Genomic DNA, 21,721 nt, shown 5'->3' on the forward strand with positions numbered 1-21,721 from the left:
TCCATTCTTATTATCTTTCTTCCAACTGACTTACCACCTTCTAACGGTTGTTTCTTAGCACAATGCGAGGTTTTCCTCCTGTTATACCTTTCAGACCAACCTACTCTTAATTTCCTTTCCAGCACTGAAGGTCCCAGTGCTTGGCCTTTGGCCTAAACTATATTCAATTCAATTCAGCTACTAGGAGATGCCCCTTTAATGTATGTAGCTTCAATACCAATCTTATGAGATGTCTTTTAACCCGAAGACCACTTTCATGAGATATTACCTCAGAACATTTCCGTAAGCTTCATGCCCTTTAAGAAGTCTTATTCTAACCACTGGTGTTTAGTGAGACCCTACCTCCAGACTTTTTCATCAAGATTCAAGTCTTAAGAGGTGTGGATCATCCAGACTCCTTTGCTATTCTTGCCTTTGTTTTCTCTTGGATGAGGACAGTGTTTCTTTTGTTTGGCAAGAGCCATGATGATATATCTTCAGCAAACCCATGACTTCAAAAACATCCCTTGAATTTTTCTTCAACTGACCATAAAAGTCTCCCAGTCTCAAAGAACTTTACGACATGCCGGCTTCGTCAAGTTATTCCAAGCTTTTTATTGTATCACAACTAATCTCCCAACCCAAAGATCAAGGTTCGTAAAGTCTGTGCCCTTTCATATTCATTGGTCTTTCAGGTTAATGTGGAGCTCTACCATTTTTAAGAGTAGTTATGTCATTGTTATGATACATTTTGTATGTTTGAGATGGTAATCCTAAATCGGATGGTTGAGGTTGTGAGCTATTAATCCTCTTCATGAAGATCTTTCATATTTTGGGTGTTCTCCTCGGGTTTAGATCTTCATACCTTATGTGATTTGCGAGTATTTTCACGAGATTCAAGACCAATTTATTACTTTATGTTAAGTTCCAAACTGAAATGAATGAAACGACTTTTGACTTGAAACAATACACACGCCAAACCCCCTACACCAGTAGACAGAATTTTCCCTTGCAGTTTTCTCTTCAAGAATCTGCCCTTATGGTCCTCCCTCATATTTTTACAAATCGCTGTTTCTGATTAGTAGGTTTGTAATGAACGAAAGATATAACAAAATATGTCATGTACAGTGAGGTCTTAATTTGTCTTGGAAGATCTCTAGTTGCCACGACTAGAGATCCTTTAGCGTGGAAAAAGGCCGTGATGATTCGTGAGTTCATATGAAAAATGTAATTTTTTTTAAGCAATTGGTTTGAATACGGAGGCCAAATAATATGGCCAGACATAGAAGATCTTGAATACCAGTCACAGTGAACTCGGAGTCCGCACTAGAGTTATTAAAAGTTCCCAAGTAAATCCTTACGAATGAGTGGTGAACCTTATCAAGATCCGAGTTCACTGTGATTGGTATTCAAGATCTATGCCTGGCCATATTATTTGGCTTCCGTATTCAAATCAGTTACTTAAAAAAAAATTACCTTTTTCATATGAACTCACGAATCATCACGGCCTTTTTCCGTATTAAAGGATCTCTAGTCGTGGCACCTAGAGATCTTCAAAGACAAATTAACCAAAGTGCAGGAGAATCAGGCATGGGCATCGCCAACTAGAGTTTTCCAATCGATATTTTTGTGAACAATCATCCACCACTTAGATTCTGCACCCAAGTACATTTTAAAAAATTATGCATAGACCCGTGATCATCTTTAGTAATATACTATAGAACATAATACATGAGGTTCCAATTAAGCCCTGCGTTCGATTCCCCTACCGGCCAGTGAAGAATTAGAGGAATTTATTTCTGGTGATAGAAATTCATTTCTCGTCATAATGTGGTTCGGAATAATCTGTAGGTCCCGTTGCTAGGTAACCAATTGGTTCTTAGCCACTAAAATAAGTCTAATCCTTCGGGACAACCATAGGAGAGCTGTTAATCAGCTCAGTGGTCTGGTTAAACTAAGGTATACTTACCTTTTATCTAATTAAGCAATTTAAACACGATCTAAATTTTCCCCTGGTAGAATTTGCTGCATTGTCGTCTCAAGAAAAAAAGACCAGCTAATAAACCGAATAATACATCTTTTCACATTAAAACTGCTGTATGGTCAGCATTCGAGTTTATTAGAAACGTCATCATAAACTTGTGATTCTTAGTGACTGGAAGTCTTTAAACCCCGTCAAAATTGTTCTAAAACCTTGGTCAATAAACTGAGTTTGGATTCCGCAGGTTACATGAATCTGGTGTAAATGTCAAAATCATTAAGGTTACTGCTCATGCAGGCATTAGGAGTTGAGGAGGCTAATAGAGCAGCCAAATCTGTAATAACTATGGCTAGATTGAATATACCAGTTCTCGTTATTGATTTGATATGATCTCTTAAAACTCCATCTTGGGCAAATAACAGGTATTGTTTGATAATGAAAGTGACAACAGCATATTAAAACATTAAACCAATTGTTGGACCGTGGAGTGCAATATCCAGACTGAACTGGTCACATACGTCTGACTCATGGGTATTTAACACAACACGATCCAATCCCCGAATGCAGAATAGCGATTTTAAGTGATTGTCTCGCTTTTAATTCCTTGTAGGGGAACGGTTATTGCCGTCAGTATCCTGGCAATGTTAAAAGTGTCTGCAAAATCCCCTCTGCCTCTACCTGCCCACATTTTAACTTCAGAGAACTCTCGTCTTAGTGCAGCTGGGTGTTTTCTCCCAGTTTCACACTTAGAGCCGTGTACTTAACGCATTTATTTTCTTTATCTTGCTTCAACCACTCCAAGTCCTTTTCACTCTCTTATGGTTGGATTTGTAGTCTAAAATTCATGAATCATTCATACCTTATTCAACCAGCTAAGTACATCTAGTATGGGTAATCAGTCCTTGAGACATTATATCAGAAGCTTCAACATTTTCATTTGCAATATTTTAGATCAATATATTCATTAAAAGCAAATCCTTATGGTCAGCTCAACAGTTTGTATGAACTGTTTCTTTCGACTGTTGGTTTCCCAGTGTTGCTGTACCTTAAACAACCCGTCAAGTTATGAGATGTCAGTCTTTCTTATTTGCGAACTGCTCTTTGAATTGCTCGGTTCAGGGAATCTGCCTTACAGTGTATTTCCCAATTTGAAAGTCAAGTTTTTCCTGACTCGTATCTTCTGTGATAGAGGCAGATATGTATTCTCTTTTTTGTTTACCCATCCTCTCCAGGATTAAACTAGACATGGAATTACATTACCTATTCCAGTGTCTTCTGCTTCTTGATGAAGAAACGCTGGAAAGAAATCGTAAACATGTATCTATTGTGCCATTTGGTTTCCAAAGGTTATTAACACCATAGAATGACTCATTTGCTTAATGAGGCAACTGTACTAAGTTGGGCAGGTCAACATCCTCCCCAAAAAGACTCAATTTCCAGTAAGTAACCTCATACCATGCCCACCTTGATATCTTGATGGAAGAGTAATCCTGTTTAAGTCTATGGCCTACTTTTCTGCACAGGTTTCATTTACCACCCATCATTTCAAGTCAGGAGAGACACTGAAATTTCAAATTGATTGTTGGTTGTTCAGTGAATCATGGCATATGAAGTGTAAAAATTCTTTCCTTGTATTAGAGTTTGTTATCAGAGGACCCATTGGTCTTCACATGTACTTGTAATGAAGAAAGTACTATACTAACAGAACTATTTGAAGCAAGTTTTTGTGAAAGTTATTATGATTATATCGTGGAAGTATGTGGGTGAGTCGGGAGCGTGTTCTGTTGCGTGCTGATGTTAAACAGTGATTCTTAACGGAGAAGAGAGATTCAACATAATGGCATGTATTTAAGCGTGTATTTATTGCTTGATGTCTTTTCTGCCGCTGAGATTTTCAAAGATCCACCTCTGTTTAATTTTGTAATTTTCTGTGATTATAAAGTGTCTTAAGCATTAGCAAACTCCTCAAAAATTAATTTTCTCAACAGGTTGAATAACCTTCATGAACTCTGTGTAGGTACAGAAGAAAATGCAGGTGCGGATAAGCTAGCAGTCTTCAACAGTATGGCTAGATCGCTCATAATAAGTCCCATGTTGTGACGTGACTCGAGTCCATTATATAATAATAAATCAGTTGTCATGAAAAAGTGTCAGTATCTGTAGAATTGTGAAGCCAAACGAACTAGCGTAGCTTACATGCTCTGGGGTTATGGTAGTCATTGGAACGATAGGAAAAATGTTGAGGCGGTGTTAACCATTCTGAGAATGGCGTACCCTTGTAGCAATAGTTACTTATTGTCTGTATACAATGCATTACAACATTAACAAGAAAACGTTTTGATAGAATGGCCAAATTTCAGTGGAAGTGACTTTTCTTCATCTTTCTGTCCATTGTTTGTAATTATTGCTAATGCAACTACATGGTTTTCTCATAGTTTCACTTTTAGGCCCTGGTACTTCATCTCTAATTTTCTGGATCTCTTTATCTTGAAGTTCAACCACTTCAGCTCACACTTTTCATTGTCTAAAGTCCTGAATGGCTGAAACTGCCCGGCGGCATGGCTTTATAGCCAAAATTCCCTGATTCATTCCACTGATATTTTGGTGACCGCCCTATAGTCCGAAGGCCCGAGTCCGAAGGTCCGATAGTCCGAAAGTCAGCAGGCCCGATAGTCCGAAGGTCCGATAGTCCGAAAGTCAGAAGGCCCGATAGTCCGACGGACTGTAATCAGCCCCCCACCCCTCCATAGCTAATACGGCAAAATTGTAACCAGTAAACACCCATAAAAATACCAACCTACGACTATCGGACCTTCGGACTATCGGGCCTTCGGACTATCGGGCTTTCGGACTAACGGACTGTAATCGATATTTTCAGCCTTTCCAATTGAAGATCGTGTGGTAACCTTGAATAAAATCTAATTAACTGTATTCCTTTTCTGAGAATAAATCCCACTAGCATCTGAGAGCTAGGATATTTTGTTCATTGGCCCAGTTGATTTTTTTTTTTTTTTACTAACCTGAACCCTATTTGTTTATCTATCAGAGCTGGTATATTTTCAGCCTTTCCAGTTGAAGATCGTGTGGTAACCTTGAATAAAATCTAATTAACTGTATTCCTTTTCTGAGAATAAATCCCACTAGCATCTGAGAGCTAGGATATTTTGTTCATTGGGCCAGTTGATTTTTTTTTTTTACTAACCTGAACCCTATTTGTTTATCTATCAGAGCTGGTATTACAGGCTATGATCAACATTGTTTTCTATATTGTTTTGTCTCGAGCATCTTTTGTGAGGTTGCTGTGATTGTTTTGTATATATTTTGTTGTTGCTATGTTCTTTTAGCACTCCATTCATCCTTTTATCATATTCCACAATGTATCTAATAGAAATGATTCATTATGCAGCGCCCAACAGCTTTGTTGAGTAAAATGGTCTATCCCGATCGTTTGTGAAAATTTCGTACTCAGGCTGGGAACGACTTCAGTTCAGCAGTTATAACCAGGGGGAAGAATGGTGTTATTGCAAAGATCCCGAGTTATACGTGCTAGACACTATTCGGAGTTTGACAATCCGAAACTCTACATAGAGCCACGGTGCAGTCTGAAAGTGTTATCCTAGTGATTTGTTTACTGAGTAGTACAAGTATTATCATTGGTCGTATAAATGGCATACTACTCGAAAGGTCGTTATCGTAATTTCCTGAGTGCTTTATTACTTTTTTTTTTTTACCATGGTTAGGTGAAGTTTTTAGTCTTATCATTTAGAACAAAAATGTGGCTGGAGAGGTTGTTAGTACATCAGTGGAGAAGACATACTATCATTATCTCCTTCAGACAATAGGATATGGTGCTTGGGCAGAGCAGCAGCATGGCCAAAGTTGGGATGTCTTGAAGTTGTCGTGAATGCTTGTGGATCTCAGCGCCCCAAATACTACATCAGTGTTACAGGGCAGTCAAGAACTCTGGGGAATCTAAGGTACATGCTACATTGGGACTAACATTTCACGAGAAGCACTGGCCACAACTTCCATTGCGAAGTTACATTGAAATGTATGAGTTCTGAGAAATTTAGTCCTGTGCCACGCTTATTTACAAACTTTAGCTTGAAAGGACAGTGGATTATTCTGATGGATATCTACATTTCCCATGCGATGACCGATGATGGTCATATTTTTTGCATAAAAATAATCATCTTTAACAACCCAGGAATTGGGGAAATGAAACAGGCACTTATAGTGTCCTGTGAGTTTTATTTTTGTTTCATAGTCATCATAATGGTATGATGAGCAGCTTATAATTGCAGATGGTGACGAAAGTTCTAGAGAAAATGGTATAATATTTCACAGGTAAGTAAAGCATACTGAAATTTATTTACCCATAATTTTGTGCTAGTCAGATAAATGTCTTGTTAGTAGTATATATTATGCATTCTCTATTCACATGACTTGCATTTTCGTCATATTAGTAAGTAGGCTCATAGATTACCAGTTGTGTCAACCAGTATCGTCTTGCAAACCATAGAGAACATCTACTGTTGTTCGATTCAAAGTGGAAAAAAGTTTTATTTTTCGTACGTGCAACAGGATGCCTAACGCCCTCATTCATTCTTAAAGGTTTTACCATGTGAAATATTGGAAAGACTGCACTAATTCATACGGGAAATTTAAATGCTTTGTCCAGTTTATCATTTATGATGGTAGCCTATATAGCTGAAAATGGCCAAGTGTACCCTTTTCTGATTTAAGTAGTTATTTGACCTCATTTTAGAGGATCCAGTAAAGCGGGTAAGAGTTCCTTACATAATTAGCTGTTGCATCGTACTGTAATCCATTGCTGCCCATACCAAACCCATTCACATCACAGTTCTACACCATCTAAATCCAACCATGACAGTCTTCAGGTCATACTGCATATAGACTTTCTGGAGCTTGTTTATTCGTCGTCTCCTTGAACTATCCACTGGTCTTGTTTCCACTGTGCCTTCCATTAGCAATGGTATTTTATCTTTCTCCATATTCTCTACATGGTCTGCCCATTGCAATCTGGGTGATTTTGTCAAAACATGCTTGTTGTATTAGTTCTATTACTTTGGAGAGTTTTTTTTAGTTTGCTGGCTACACATAAGTAGGTAACCCACAATGCAAATATGTTGTTAATCTCCTGCTGATGAAGTTGGGGTGACGTAATCCATTTTCTTTATTTTGTTTGTCCTTATATCTTCTCAGTGCGTCTGCTGTGTGTCCATCACGCATAAATTTGCATGATGGAAGAATACCTATCTTTCCGTCATATGTATTTATCATGATTTTTAATTATTTAAACACTTTGTCAAAAACTTGTTATGCGTCCTAATTTCTCCAATAAGTATTGAAGACTTTGTAGAGGACACCAAGGTCAGTTGCCTTGTGAGCTTTACCATGACCGTATTATAAGCTCCTGCCATCAGGGGAATTCTTGTTTCAGAAGCACAAATTGTCAAAAGAAGTGTTTATCAGGGCTGGTAAGAATCGTATATCGCTCAAGCAGTCAAGGTCTAAAGACCTTGCTAGCAGTAATATTAGAAAGCCTGACAGTAAGGTACATTCACTATAGTTGCAGTATTGTTGGGCAAAATGGATGAGGGGAATTAGGTGATTAAAAAATCTGTTGCATCACAGACTTGCTACTCATGGGAGAATTAGGAAATCGTAGGGATAATCGTATACTGTATTAAATTCTTCGTGTTGCATGATATGGAATGAGGAAACAAAATCTGTTAATAGAGAACTTGAAGTCGTAGCAAAGGTACCAAAGGTGACATGATTGGATATGGTAATTATAAAACGCATTGCAATAATTGGGTTGATGATGAAAATATATAAATAGTATGCATATTCTTGCAGGATGGAGAAAGTAGGCAAAATGCTCAGCAATGAACAAACTGGTTGTAGATAAGGGAGGAATTGTACAGAAAAATAATTGTTATAAGACCGTGCAGTATGTTATCTAAAAATCCCTTTTGGTGGCCATTTTTGATTGTGAGAGGGTAACTGGCACCGTCCACATGAGACCAATATTATGGAAGACTTGCGTTACTGCGGTATTAATCGTTAAGTGTGTAAGCCTAGTTAAAAATATCCCTGAGCCTGCAGTGGAGATTTAAAGTTAATGAAGACTTGTCAGTTGAATTTGCAGTAATGATTGGTGTGCCACAGGATAATCTTATGTCACCTTGGTTGTTCACCTTTCTCGTGGATTTTATTATGAAAAAAAGGGGTTGCAGACAGCAGATAAGGTTTAGATTGGAGTAACATACAAACTTGAATTACGCAGTAAAACACCACCAGATTTACAAAGTTTGCTTAATAGGGCGTTTACCTAGGGAGATGCGACTCGAGATAAATCCAAGAAAAATGAGGACAGAGTATGGACAAAGGGACGACAGAACGCTAGATGGAGGTGGATTAATGAGGGTGAATCAAATATGAAGAAACAATGATATCAGGTACGGGTTCTCGTGAGTTGGACTTTAGTGAAGGACTATTAAAGGAAAATCAAAGTGGACAGGTCGAATGCAAATGTGATATCAAATATTTTAGACAAAGTAAGACTACCTTGTTATTGTATTATCTCTTTTGCTATATGGACATGAAATGAATCGTAACAGTGAAGCTGCATGTAATAAAGATTTTGTTGATTTCAGAATGAGACTTTAAGAAGACTCTTAGGAGTCAGATGGCAGGATGCTGAAAAATTATACCATCTGGGAGTTTTTTTTTTTTATCTTTTATTTAGAAAAATACATTTTAAAGTTCATTTTACTATTCAATACATATACAATATATGTAATTTAAGTAAAAAATCAACAAATGTCACAATATTTTATATATATAAATATACTTAAATTTACTATGTACATACATACATACATATACACATATCCATATACTGATAGTATACATACTCATTATAGTATACACACTCATATGTATCTGTACATATTAAAACTCCAGGTAACTACGTGTAAAATGAGAATTAAAGTTTTTAAATGATTTACGCAATACATACCTATTCCTGTATATACTTTCTCTTATTAAAACAATTAAATGTGGATCATTTAACAACAACCCAGATTTATAACTATACCAAATACCAGATATAAAATCCGCTAATAATACATTTGCAGTGTTCCTATCTTTCAAACTATTTGCTTCAAAATAAAATTTTAGTACTTGCAGAAAATTCTTATTTCTGACTTTACACAAGGCTTTAAACACTTTCTTAAACCATTCTATTAACTTTTCATTCATACTACTAAAGTAAAATAAATGCATCATAGTTTCTTTTTCCCCACATGCACTACATACATCATCTTGTAAGATATTCATCATATGTAATCTGTCCCGAGTAGGCAATACTTCATGTATATATTTATACAATACTTCTCGGACATGTGGCTCTATAAACTTGCTATTTACATTTGCCCATATATTCTTCCAGTTAAACAATGGGTAGTTAATTTGAACAGTTGGCTTATAGTTATCTACCATTAAAAATCTATATACATTGCTACTTTTACAATGCGGATACACATCCATCTTGATGACTAGTCTTAAAGTATTAATTATTTTTTCATAATAGGGGGTGGTTATTACTGCAGCATCTTTAATTCCATTATCACTTAATAAGTAGCTCCCTTTCATTTTACAGTAATACATCATTAGCTCATATCCAAACTCTTTTTTTGAAAAACTCTTATAAAAAGTACAAAAGAGAATTGCCTTTACTTTTTTGGGATCGGTATCACATGGGCTATATCCCAACATTTTGATGAAAACTTCATATTAATGACCAGAGCTTTTTGAAATATGGTTAACTTCCTATTATATGAAAAGCCGACCATTTTCACCACATTTTCTCAAAATTTGTTCCAATTTTCCTCCCTTGTTTTACAAAAATCATTAAAATAGGTTATACCTAAAATTTTACAGCTATCGGTTTGTATGTTCAAATTTTGTACCGGCCATAAGGTTCTGTATTTCCATTGCCCTAACCCAAATATGCTCGTTTTATTCAAGTTAAGAGAAGCACCAGTAGCATCCTCTGGGAGTTAAAGACGTTCCATATGTAGATAAGATGATGATGGAGGGAGATGGAGGTGATTTGGACGTGTCCTACGTGCCACCCCTGGGAGAATTGCACGGGGGTGTGAGCTAGGTCTATGTGAGCCCCAGAAGAGCTGGAAGACCCAGATCTACTGGGGTGAAAACTAAGAGATAGGAGGCTGGAGTTTTATGAAAGGTGAAGTACAAGAAAGACGTGAGCTGCTGATTTTGCTGAGGTCTTTTCAGCGCCCTGCTGTAGAGGCAAATGATGGCAATGATTCGAAATAAGAAAATCTAGAATTTAGTGAGGAAATTAGGTACTGTGGTTTTTCTTAAATAGTGTCTAGTTTGTTATGCTCGACCTCATTCGTAAACTAAAGAGAAGTGTGGGGAAGGGGAAGTATATTTCATATAACTAAAAGGTTATCTGTGCAGGAATGCAAAATTTTTTGTTATGCTCCACTTTTCCCCTTCATTCATTGTTGTTGTGCCCGACTATACTTGGGAATAATTATTAATTTCCCAACCCCATCGGCCTTTTAGTAGATATTTAAATGTATTTTTTAATATTTCAGTTGGACATTATATGGGTGAATTTCTTTACTAAATTTCTATATATTATATATATGTACAGTATGTAGCCTATATAATACATACATATACATACATGAATATATATATATATATATATACATGCATGTATATATATATATATATATATATATATATATATATATATATATATATATATATATATATATATATATATATATATATATATATATATATTTATATATATATATATATATATATATATATATATTTATATATATATATATATATATATATATATATATATGTCATTAAATACCAATGGCTGTGGCATCTGCTACTTTAAGACGACGCTTTTCTAATTTAATGTAACTTTATCTTCAGCTGGGTCAGACTTTGAAGGAAAGATGAAAATTACAGTTTGAAGCTATTCCTTATATTATCCTTTGAAGCTTGACCGTGGTAGATATGAGGCATTAAAGGAAATTATGAGTGTTGTCTCATTACATGTCACACGTGTGTTGGCATTCAGTTAAAACTGCTCAACTCAAAAAGACTGCCAGAAACAAGATTTGTATGTATATATATATATATATATATATATATATATATATATATATATATATATATATATATATATATATATATATATATATATATATATATATATATATATATATATATATATATTATATATTTTAGATTTTTAGGGTACAAGGAAAACGACTGTTCACATCACTGGCAGAGTAATCTTTCTCTGTATTATGAAGGTTGAACCCATTTTGCCGAGAACTCCCCTGAAGTTAAACGTTTTAGTCACGTACACATTATGTTGATAATTATAGGCCTAGGTTAGAATGCAATTTGATTATAGTACGTTTCCTTCGTTGACTTTATGGGTGAGGAGAGAGAGATGCGTTGCTGGTAGTGTTCGAGATATATATTTAGAGAGAATGGGTTGGCGGCTTGTTTGTGCCGCCCGTAAGTTATCTTTGTTCAGAGAGAGAGAGAGAGAGAGAGAGAGAGAGAGAGAGAGAGAGAGAGAGAGAGAGAGAGAGAGGCAGGCAGGCAGTAGTTAGACCCGGGTTTCATAGTTTTTTTTTTTTCCTAAAACTTGACGTCTTAGATTTTCTCGTCTTTCCTTTATGTGTGACTCGCTCTCTGTATATTTAGTTCAACTGTTATTCCTTTGTGCAAGATAAACCACAGACCAAAAGTTTACAAGTTATTGTAGTTCCATCTACACAGCTTGCCAAAATTTCTTTTGTTGCTTTTATTATTCTTAAACCAAGAATTGTTTGTGCGCCGACAGAGTAAATTTTGAGCTTGTGTTCTTGTACGGCCATTTATCTTTATTGCGTTCACACTATTGTTGTAGTTACCCCGAGCGATAAAACTAGAAATTATTTTGCTTGGGAAAGTTGATGTTATGTAGGTAACATATTTCACTAGTTTGCCATAAATATTCCGTTTTCTTTGTACTTAACAGCATTTGATCTCATTTCTGCAAAATCTAAATATTTGGGAGATTTATGCATAGAAAACTTGGCTATAGTTAGTGCCCGAATGAAACTCGCCATGTGACTGAATTTGAGTTTTCGACTGCATTAAAGGGGTCGATAAAGGTGATAAACGGCGTAGGCAATGTCTCTGTACAGATGCCACTCAGAAACTCACGCAACCAATGATCTTTGTTACTTCAAATCTTGTCGGCTCCGACCAATCAAAACTGCGGCAGCGGAAGCGTCATGTCTAGACGAATGGGAGCGCCTTTTATATCGACAACGGACCAATCATGTCACCGCTTTCATACTGGCAGAGCCAATCAGCAGGAGCTGAGACAGCGCGCCAAAGCGGCCGTTAGTGTTCGTGTGAGTGTCTAACATATATTACGATCGGTGTTTTTCCTCAATAATTCGGTAAGTACACAATAATTAAAGTTTCAGAGGCCGAGAATTATATTCCACCATATTTGTGAATTTCCGCCGATTTTCTTGAGCCATTCAGATGGCGGGCACGAATGAAAAGAGCCCCGGAAAATGGGAAAAGAAAATCTGGTCACAAGCGTTCAAAAGTTGGCGGGTTTGGTGGAGAAGACACTGCTATCGCTGCGAAGCGTCACCCGAGTACACTCCCACTTCAATTTCCCAAATTTCATATTTAGCTTGTAATTCCCACCGTTAGAGGGATTTCGATACTTAAAAGCTCATCCATAGGTATAGGAAACGACGACGAATAAGTTGAAGTGGCCATAATATTGCCAAAGATATTGTTTACGTTTTCAGAGGTCCCAAATTTCCAGAAAAAATGGCAACTGTCAACACGGCTGCGCCTGATGCACTTTTCTAATGAATATCATTTACCCAGTGACTTTTGGACGGAAGCTGCACCGTCAGGCATTTTAATCACTAATTGTTATGGTTCTTGTATCATGGGTAATGCTTAATGCATGTCAAATCAGTGTTTAAATGGTACTCATTAACCCACGCCCTAAACGTCTAAGCGTCGGTGTAGCGGATGTCTGATCTCACCGGACGTCATGCAAGAGACCTTTTGCGCATGCGTAATAATTCTTGTCCCAGTTTCATGCATTCGATCCGCTGAATGGATTTCGTGAATTGTTTACGTTCAATTATTGATGGGATTTTGTGACGACGTTGGCAGTATTGCCAACATAGCATTTTTAATGCTAGATCTAACATTTTCTAGAGCTAATTAGCAGGAAAATTTTGAATCTAGCGTCTGGCAGGAAAACTAGCACATTTTTAAATACATATAGCATATTATGGCACCAAATCTTTATAATATCAAGTTGAGTATTTTTCGAGTAATATATTTGATATATTGTAAAAAAAGAAAGCAAAAAAATATTAACTGCTGGTGAAGCACAAAATATTAGAAGAGCTCAGTGTTTTCTATGCCTTTACAAACAGCTCTAACAAAGGTTGCCAGAAAATATAGATCTTTTGAATAACTTGAGATTATTTTCTGTACAAAACACGTAGAGCAATGTAGAAGAGCCAGTCATACCTCCTCTTGAGGCACTGAAGTTAAATGGTAGATATGTAGCAAATACTGAGCTACAATATAAAGTATTCATTTGCAGAAATGGACTAATACCAGTAATACTGAAAAGTTTTGGACAGAAGTTTTTGACTACACAGATGCTATCGGAAGTAAACCATATAAATCTCTTAATTTTTCCGCACTCAAATGCTGAAGTAGAAAGATTATTTAGCAGCATGAATATCATCATAACAAAGCCGAGGAACAAAATGCAACTCACAATGCTTAGAGCTGTTCTTTTTCTGTAAAGTATGGATTACAGCGACTTGATAAATGCTGCAAAAATTAAAATGTACCTCAAGAAAATGTAAATCAAATTGGTACACTGGCTACATGTAAAGCTCAAGAGCAAGGCAGCAGTGCAAGGGAACACGGAAGCAATAAAGAATGTGGAAGACTTAATAGATGTTGATTTTGGCATCCTCATTGAGATCTAGTTGCTTTTCTTCGCTTTAGCTGAAGTAGGTGTGTAATTTTCGTAGTTCATTTATTTTTAGCCTTTGTTGTAGCCATTCCCATTTGGCAACACTGCCACGTTGGTGATCTGAGAGATGAGTGAGCTGGAGAAGAAAACAAGAACAAAAAGCATATTACCCATTACCAAGTTTGTGATATCCGCGTTAGCTTTGCGGAAATATTTGTGTAGTAATTTTCGGTTTATAATGCACTAAATTATATAGTTATGAAACCCTACAGGGAAAACATTTTCTCATATTAGTACTAATGGTGCTGGATTGCTCATATTAATAGATAATTTTCATTTGAATATGTAGTCCCTTTCCTTGTGTGCGATGATTTGCAAATATTAGTACTATAGTTACTCATGTTATTCAACTTAATTTGCAAGCACTGCTATAAAAGCCCAATGACCTCAGTCTTGCAAAGAGAGCTTCTTAAAATGAATGCCAGTGTAATAATCAAAGGTCAGAGCAAAGTGACATGAGGAATCAGTTACTAAACAAATTAACGATGCATGCCACAATTGAATGAAATCGTAATTTTTTAATTACGTGATAAATGTTTGGGGGGCGGGGCGGCCGTTACAAGAGAGCAATATTGTACCTTACACTTGCCACACAAACGAAAATTCATTTCCGATTTAAGGATTATATATACTACATACCCAACTTTGCTCCGTGGGGGGTTGTCTGTCAGTGCACCTCACGCGGCGCACTGTGGTCGTTACTAAGGGTCTTTGCAGCTTCCCTTCGGCCCCTAGCTGTAACCCCTTCTATTCCTTGGAATGTACCACTGTTCATATTTTCTTTCTTCCAATTTACTAACAGTGCGTAGCCTTTGGTCTAAAGCTTATATTCCTTACCCAACTTTAAGTTTTTGTATAATTTAAAAAGAATGTCGTATTTTTATGGGTAAATTTCCATTGTGTTTTTGGTTTTCTTTTTGTTGAGTTTATTTTGCCAGGGACGAAATGACAATGTAGAAGTCATTTTCTGACGGCTAGTAAAGCCTTAATTTAATATATAGGTAGTGTGCTTGTTCACTTTATTACTTTGGATGGTTTGAGAGAATATTTTATGAGTAAAATTTTCATTATCCTGTGTTCAGTTTTCTTTTTTTCGAGTCTGCTTTTTTTTCAATAGGCTATGGCAAGTAATGACAGTTTTATTTTTGCTGTAAAAATTGATACACTGCAAGTTTTGGGAATTAATATCTCACAAATAGCCACTCAGTCAAGCACGCGTAACATTACGAACAACTGGGAAAACATAGTTATGCTTACAAAGATGAATGATCTAACTTATCAAAAGAGGTTGAAACATTTGTGTGATTCAACTGGAAGTTCTGGGTGTGGTTATTGTAAATCTCCGTTTGAAAGAGCTGGTTGGTTTAACTTGGGATTGCTTGAGCTCATTCATAAACTTATGTATTTAGGGGTTTTGGATTTTTATTTTCTCCATATAATTTTTACATTGTATATATAACCCCATTGTGATCTCTGGTGTGTTTTAACAAAATAATTCTCTCCCTCCCCGGTATCTTCTCAAGAACCGAAGCTGCCATCTCTCTTGTCTGGTCTGCCCGGATTCAGACATGTATGAGCAGCGAATCGCTGATGCATATAGCAATTTTACCTGTAGGAAGGGGTGCGCTTTATAGCAGTTGGTTGCTGCATGAATGAATAACAGTAACTCAAGGGTGCTCATCATCGTGAAATGTACGGAGACGATAGGTGACGTTTTGAATGCGGGTATAACGACAAAACATGAATTTTTGTTCTGATGCTCAGGCGAGTTTGCGTCATTATAGTGGTCTCGGAATATACATGTATTATTCACAAAAAGTACATTACGTTAGTTCACTTTAACACAAACAGTATTTTAATCATGAAAGGTGAACGTTCAGCCTTTGTAGATAACCATTTATCATCTTCTTTTAACGTGCTTTGTTCTGGTTAATAAAAGACAAGGAACCCGTGGAGAATGTTGCGTGTTAAGAAAGAGCAATCTAGCAGTTTTATGGCTAAACTGGTAGGCCTATTGGTAACATAATGATCGCTTTCCTCTCTGCTGGCAACTTTCGTAGTCTTGGTTAGCGGACCGCACTTCACTTCTCTGCTACTGTAAGACAACGCTTGGATGTCTCAGATAATTTCTTTTTGATGGTTTGATTGACTTGCTTATCTGCGTACTTTGCATGGTGTATAGTATAGGTAATTGTTGGTTTATTTTTCAGTGGAATATGTTGTATTGCTACTGTAGAAGAAGGTTTATTGTGGTCGATACCTTTTCAGTGTTGACCGGTGGTTTTTTTTATGGGGCTAATTAATACCTATAGAGTAGGTTTTACTGTTTAATAGTTTTTTAATAGTCAAAGTTAATTTTATTGCGGATTCGGGATAATATTTATTATTATTATAACTTTATCACTATTCAGTGACCTCTGCTTACTTAGAAATTTTAGATTTCAGGAATTTGTTTGGAATTCCGGTCAGAGCCTTTCTTGAGCCCCCACATCTACCGGGCTGTAGATTAAGGTGGCCTTATGCCAGGTCCGATTAAACTTAATTTCGGTAACAATTATATATGCTTTTGGAATGAGACAGAAATTATAATTTTATTTTAGAATAATAGTGTGGAACGAGGCGAAAATTATAATTTTATTTTAGAATAATAGTGTGGAATGACATGGAAATTATAATTTTATTTTAGAATAATAGTGTGGAATGAGAGGGAAATTATAATTTTATTTTAGAATAATAGTGTGAAATGAGAGGGAAATTATAATTTTATTTTAGAATAATAGTGTGGAATGAGAGGGAAATTATAATTTTATTTTAGAATAATAGTGTGGAATCAGATGGAAATTATAATTTTATTTTAGAATAATAGTGTGAAATGAGAGGGAAATTATAATTTTATTTTAGAACAATAGTGTGGAATGAGAGGGAAATTAAAATTTTATTTTAGAATTATAGTGTGGAATGAGATGGAAATTATAACTTTATTTTAGAATAATAGTGTGGAATGAGGGGGGAAATTATAATTTTATTTTAGAACAATAGTGTGGGATGAGAGGAAATTATAATTTTATTTTAGAATAATAGTGTGGAATGAGAGGAAAATTATAATTTTATTTTAGAATAATAGTGTGGAATGAGATTGAAATTATAATTTTATTTCAGTACAATAGTGTGGAATGAGAGGGAAATTATAATTTTTTATTTTAGAATAAGTGTGGAATGAGAGGGAAATTATAATTTTATTTTAGAATAATGGTTTGGAATGAGAGGGAAATTATAATTTTATTTTAGAATAATAGTGTGGAATGAGAGGGAAATTATAATTTTATTTTAGAATAATAGTGTGGAATGAGAGGGAAATTATAATTTTATTTTAGAATAATAGTGTGGAATGAGAGGGAAATTATAATTTTATTTTAGAATAATAGTGTGGAATGAGAGGAAATTATAATTTTATTTTAGAATAATAGTGTGGAATGAGAGGGAAATTATAATTTTATTTTAGAATAATAGTGTGGAATGAGAGGAAATTATAATTTTATTTTAGAATAATAGTGTGGAATGAGAGGGAAATTATAACTTTATTTTAGAATAATAGTGTGGAATGAGAGGGAAATTATAATTTTATTTTAGAATAATAGTGTGGAATGAAGCGGAGATTATAATTTTATTTTAGAATAATAGTGTGGAATGAAGCGGAAATTATCATTTTATTTTAGAATAATAGTGTGGAATGAGAGGGAAATTATAACTTTATTTTAGAATAATAGTGTGGAATGAGGGGGAAAATTATAATTTTATATTAGAACAATAGTGTGGAATGAGAGGAAATTATAATTTTATTTTAGAATAATAGTGTGGAATGAGAGGGAAATTATAATTTTATTTTAGAATAATAGTGTGGAATGGGAGGGTAATTATAATTTTAGAGGGGAAATTATAATTTGATTTTAGTATAATAGTGTTATAATTAGATTGCGTCTTTGATTTAGACACTTTCACATTTTTTTTCGACCAGCTCTTCGTAGAATTTTGTTGTAAATCAGTAAACAATAAGTACTAAATATTCCATACACATCCATCCTTCAAATCCCTGGCACATCCCGTAGCTTTCTTGTCCAGAAGAATTAAAGACTAGAATCCTGATAAGATCTTGAACGTCTACCCCTTTAGATGTACTTTTTGTGGGTATCGTATAGTAAGGTACAAGAATATAATTTGAAGACCAGGAAGATATGTTTCTTAAGTTTGTTTGGGTATGGCGTTTTAAGTCAGCCTTACAGGACTTTTATCAGTCGAGTTACAATGATATAAGAAAGTGCTTAATTAGGTGAACATAAATAGGCCTGTGTCAGAAAATTTTTATTATACCAAGTATATACTCTATATACAACGATTTTTTTTTTTTTTTTTTTTTTTTTTTTTTTTTTTTTTTGCATTCAGTTAAGATAAGAGTTTCTTCGAAGCTGAGCCATTTTTTTTATATATTTGCCTGATTAAATTTAGTATATTTCGCACTAGGTTCTGTTAATGCCGTGTTCTTTGAAGTTGAGCATTTTATATATTTGTCTTGTGAAAATATTAAATATTTTTGCTTTTATTAGGTTTAATACAATATGTAAACATGTTTAATTTAGCTAGTCTTTCTTATATATATATATATATATATATATATATATATATATATATATATATATATATATATATATATATATATAATATATAGGCTATTTGTTATACAGTATATATACTAATTTTTTTTTTTGTTACTTTCAGTTCAAGCAAATGTTCTTTGAAATGAAGGCTACGTCTTGCTTGTAGAGGAAAGAACTAATTAGAGCCATTACATGATAAATGGTTCGTTATTCTCATCGAATATTTTATCAGTGTTTCAGCCTAAGTCGTACGCTGTGCTTTACACAACCTTGTGTTACATGGTAGTGCGTAAAACTAGTCTATATTAAGGGGCATCATCATCACCTAAATATTCTGAGATGTGCTGTGTGCTGTATATGGAACAAATCTAAAGGTAACACTAAGAATAAGAAAAAAGATACACCCATTTGTTCAAGGCATCATACCTTAATCCCAATGAGTGTTAACATCCATCGGCTTCAAGTTTTCACTGTTGATATATGACAATTGCTGGTATATTAATCTCCATGGCTTGTTGTGGGGTTTAGATAGCTCATATCTTATCTGTCGGTACCTTTATGTGCGTCTTGTGAATTATTCGTGGGAGTTGCCCTGGTTTATAATTGCTTAGTAATGGAATAATTGTTTTAAAGTAAGGTTTGGATCCAACGTTTCATTTTAATTGATAATTTGTTTAGATAGGTCGTTTTTTAAGTGCGTATTAAGCTAGACTTGGTCTGCAATGTAGTCTCTCTCTCTCTCTCTCTCTCTCTCTCGTACTGACAGCTCAGTTTCTTAATTCAAAGTTTTCCGTAGGGGGGGGTTAGTGCCGTCAGTGCACCTCATGCGGTGCACTGTAGGCATTACATAAGGTTCTTTGCAGCGTGCCGTCAGCCCCTGGTTGCAACCCCTTTCGTTCTTTTTACTGTACCTCCTTTCATAGTCTCTTCCATCTTACTTTCCACCCTCTCCTAATTAATTCATAGTACAACTGTGACACCTTCAAACCTTTTGCTGTCAATTTCCGTTTCAGCGCTGAATGACCTCATAGGTCCCAGTGCTTGCCTTTGGCTTAAATTCTATATTCAATTCAATTCATACATCAAAGTTGTTTTGCGCTCATTTATTCATTTTAGTTTTTGAGCGTGATATAAGGTGCAAGGCGTATTTGGTAAAACACCTGTTCAGTAGTTAAAACAGACAATAGATTTGATGTTTCCGTCATTACAGCAATGCAGAGGAACAAGGCAATAAAGGACCCGTAACATTCGTGTGCAAGTTTCAGCTAAATGGAACCCCCTTACGGCGTACCAAAATAATTAACCGAAAAGAACTCAAGTTATGAAGATAAATTCAACAGGTGCACCAAAGCCATATACTCTATGTCCCAAGTGTTTAAAGAGGGTATTTTTCTGTACAGTATCTCATTTCACTCCCTCGCTTCTTTCCCGTCAGATCCCCCTAAGCTCGTGGTCGTAGAAAATAGCTACTGCTACTTCTCGAAGTGTGTTGGGACCCCATTTGTAACTAAACAGTTACAAAGTGAAATCCATATATTTTGTCGTATTTTGTTTGCTTGTATTTTTTATTTACTTGGCTTTGTGCTTGATTGTCTAAATTATACCAAAACAGTATCAATCTAATCGTACAGTTTTCGCAATTGTCTAACCTGAAGAACGTGCCTCCGTAAATTCGTAAAAATAACTTTACTTAATATTACCGATCTTAACACCCAAGCGGTTTGCTTGATGAGACAGGGAGTTTGGAACCTCCGAACTGAGGTATCATGTTATTCAAGAAATTTCGAGATATAGAAGGCAGTATTGTAATGAAATTTCGGAATGCCAAAGGAAGACCAACGGGGATGCTAAAGTTCTATCGCCTGGCTTCGTCGGAGACCATCCTCCGTATGAGTGTTACTGCATGTCTCACATACTTGAACATTTCTTTCTCCCTCATTATTTTTTTATCGTTTAGGTTAGAGGTCTTCCGTATGTACCCTCCGCCAATCTAAGCCCTACACCCTCGGTTTCCTTCTGCAGAGACATTTGTGGAATGTTGACGAGTGTTGTTGTTGTTGTTATGTCCGACTACATGCTGTGCTTTGGTTTGGTTTATTTTTCTGTCGTTTAGCAGGATTAACAAAACAAAAGTTATGCCTTGATCTTTACGAAAACTTGATTGGAGATGGGCTTCGAGACTGGCAGAATTTGGAGATTTCTTATCTGAATAAAGGACCTATTTACTGGTTTTACATGTTTGTTGTATTCTTGGCCCACGCCGCCCAAGAAGCCAGTATCGGGCAAGACCGTGGTATCTCGAAAAATCCGCTCGTGTTAGATTATGATTCTGTGTTTGCTAGTGTAGCAGTGACCAGGAATGTTTTTCGGATTTGAGGGAAGGTTTTCTGTTCTTAGCGTTGGCTCAGAAAACTGGTGACGTAATGATCAACATAGATGAAATCCAAAACAAAATTGACAATGTTGATAAAGATGTAAACTATGACCAACATGGACAAAACTTATGCTGAATCACTAAAGACAAAAAAAAGTGCTTCTGATCAAATCTACAAACGGAGAGAGCACAGCAGCAAATGAAAAGAGACAAATATGAGTAAAATAACGGCGCCAGTTGAAGAGGTTAAAACAACAAGAGGTGGACTCTTATTTGTAAGATTTTCAGACAGGAAAAACTTAGAAAAGGCAAAAATGGAGTCAAGAAATCAGCAGTACATCAGTAAATGAGAAGGGTAAACTTAAACCAAAAATAAAAGTAGTCTAAGTCCCGAAAGATGATAACATTGTAAAGAAAAATCCATGGATAGGTAGCCTCATTTCTGAAAATGACGACCTGAAAATTGTAAAGGAATTGATAGCCAAAGATAAATATAAACACTATATCATCAAATGCACACCAAAAATACGAAAAGCTATCTATTATAG

General features: G+C 35.5%; 1 protein-coding gene across 2 annotated transcripts in view; it reads left to right on the forward strand.

Moving 5' to 3' along the window:
- The first annotated feature begins 6,188 nt into the window (after positions 1-6,188).
- Positions 6,189-21,721, forward strand: part of LOC136831330 (delta(14)-sterol reductase TM7SF2-like) — a 151,089-nt gene continuing 135,556 nt past the window's right edge. The window contains exon 1 of one of the 2 annotated variants that reach the window (XM_067091582.1): positions 6,189-6,307. The gene's annotated coding sequence lies outside the window, so the exon portion shown is untranslated. Of the gene's footprint in view, positions 6,308-12,399; positions 12,517-21,721 lie in introns of those variants that run through there. The other variant, XM_067091580.1, reaches the window with a different exon arrangement.

Source organism: Macrobrachium rosenbergii, chromosome 48 (assembly GCF_040412425.1).
Source record: "Macrobrachium rosenbergii isolate ZJJX-2024 chromosome 48, ASM4041242v1, whole genome shotgun sequence".
Lineage (NCBI taxonomy): Eukaryota > Metazoa > Arthropoda > Malacostraca > Decapoda > Palaemonidae > Macrobrachium > Macrobrachium rosenbergii.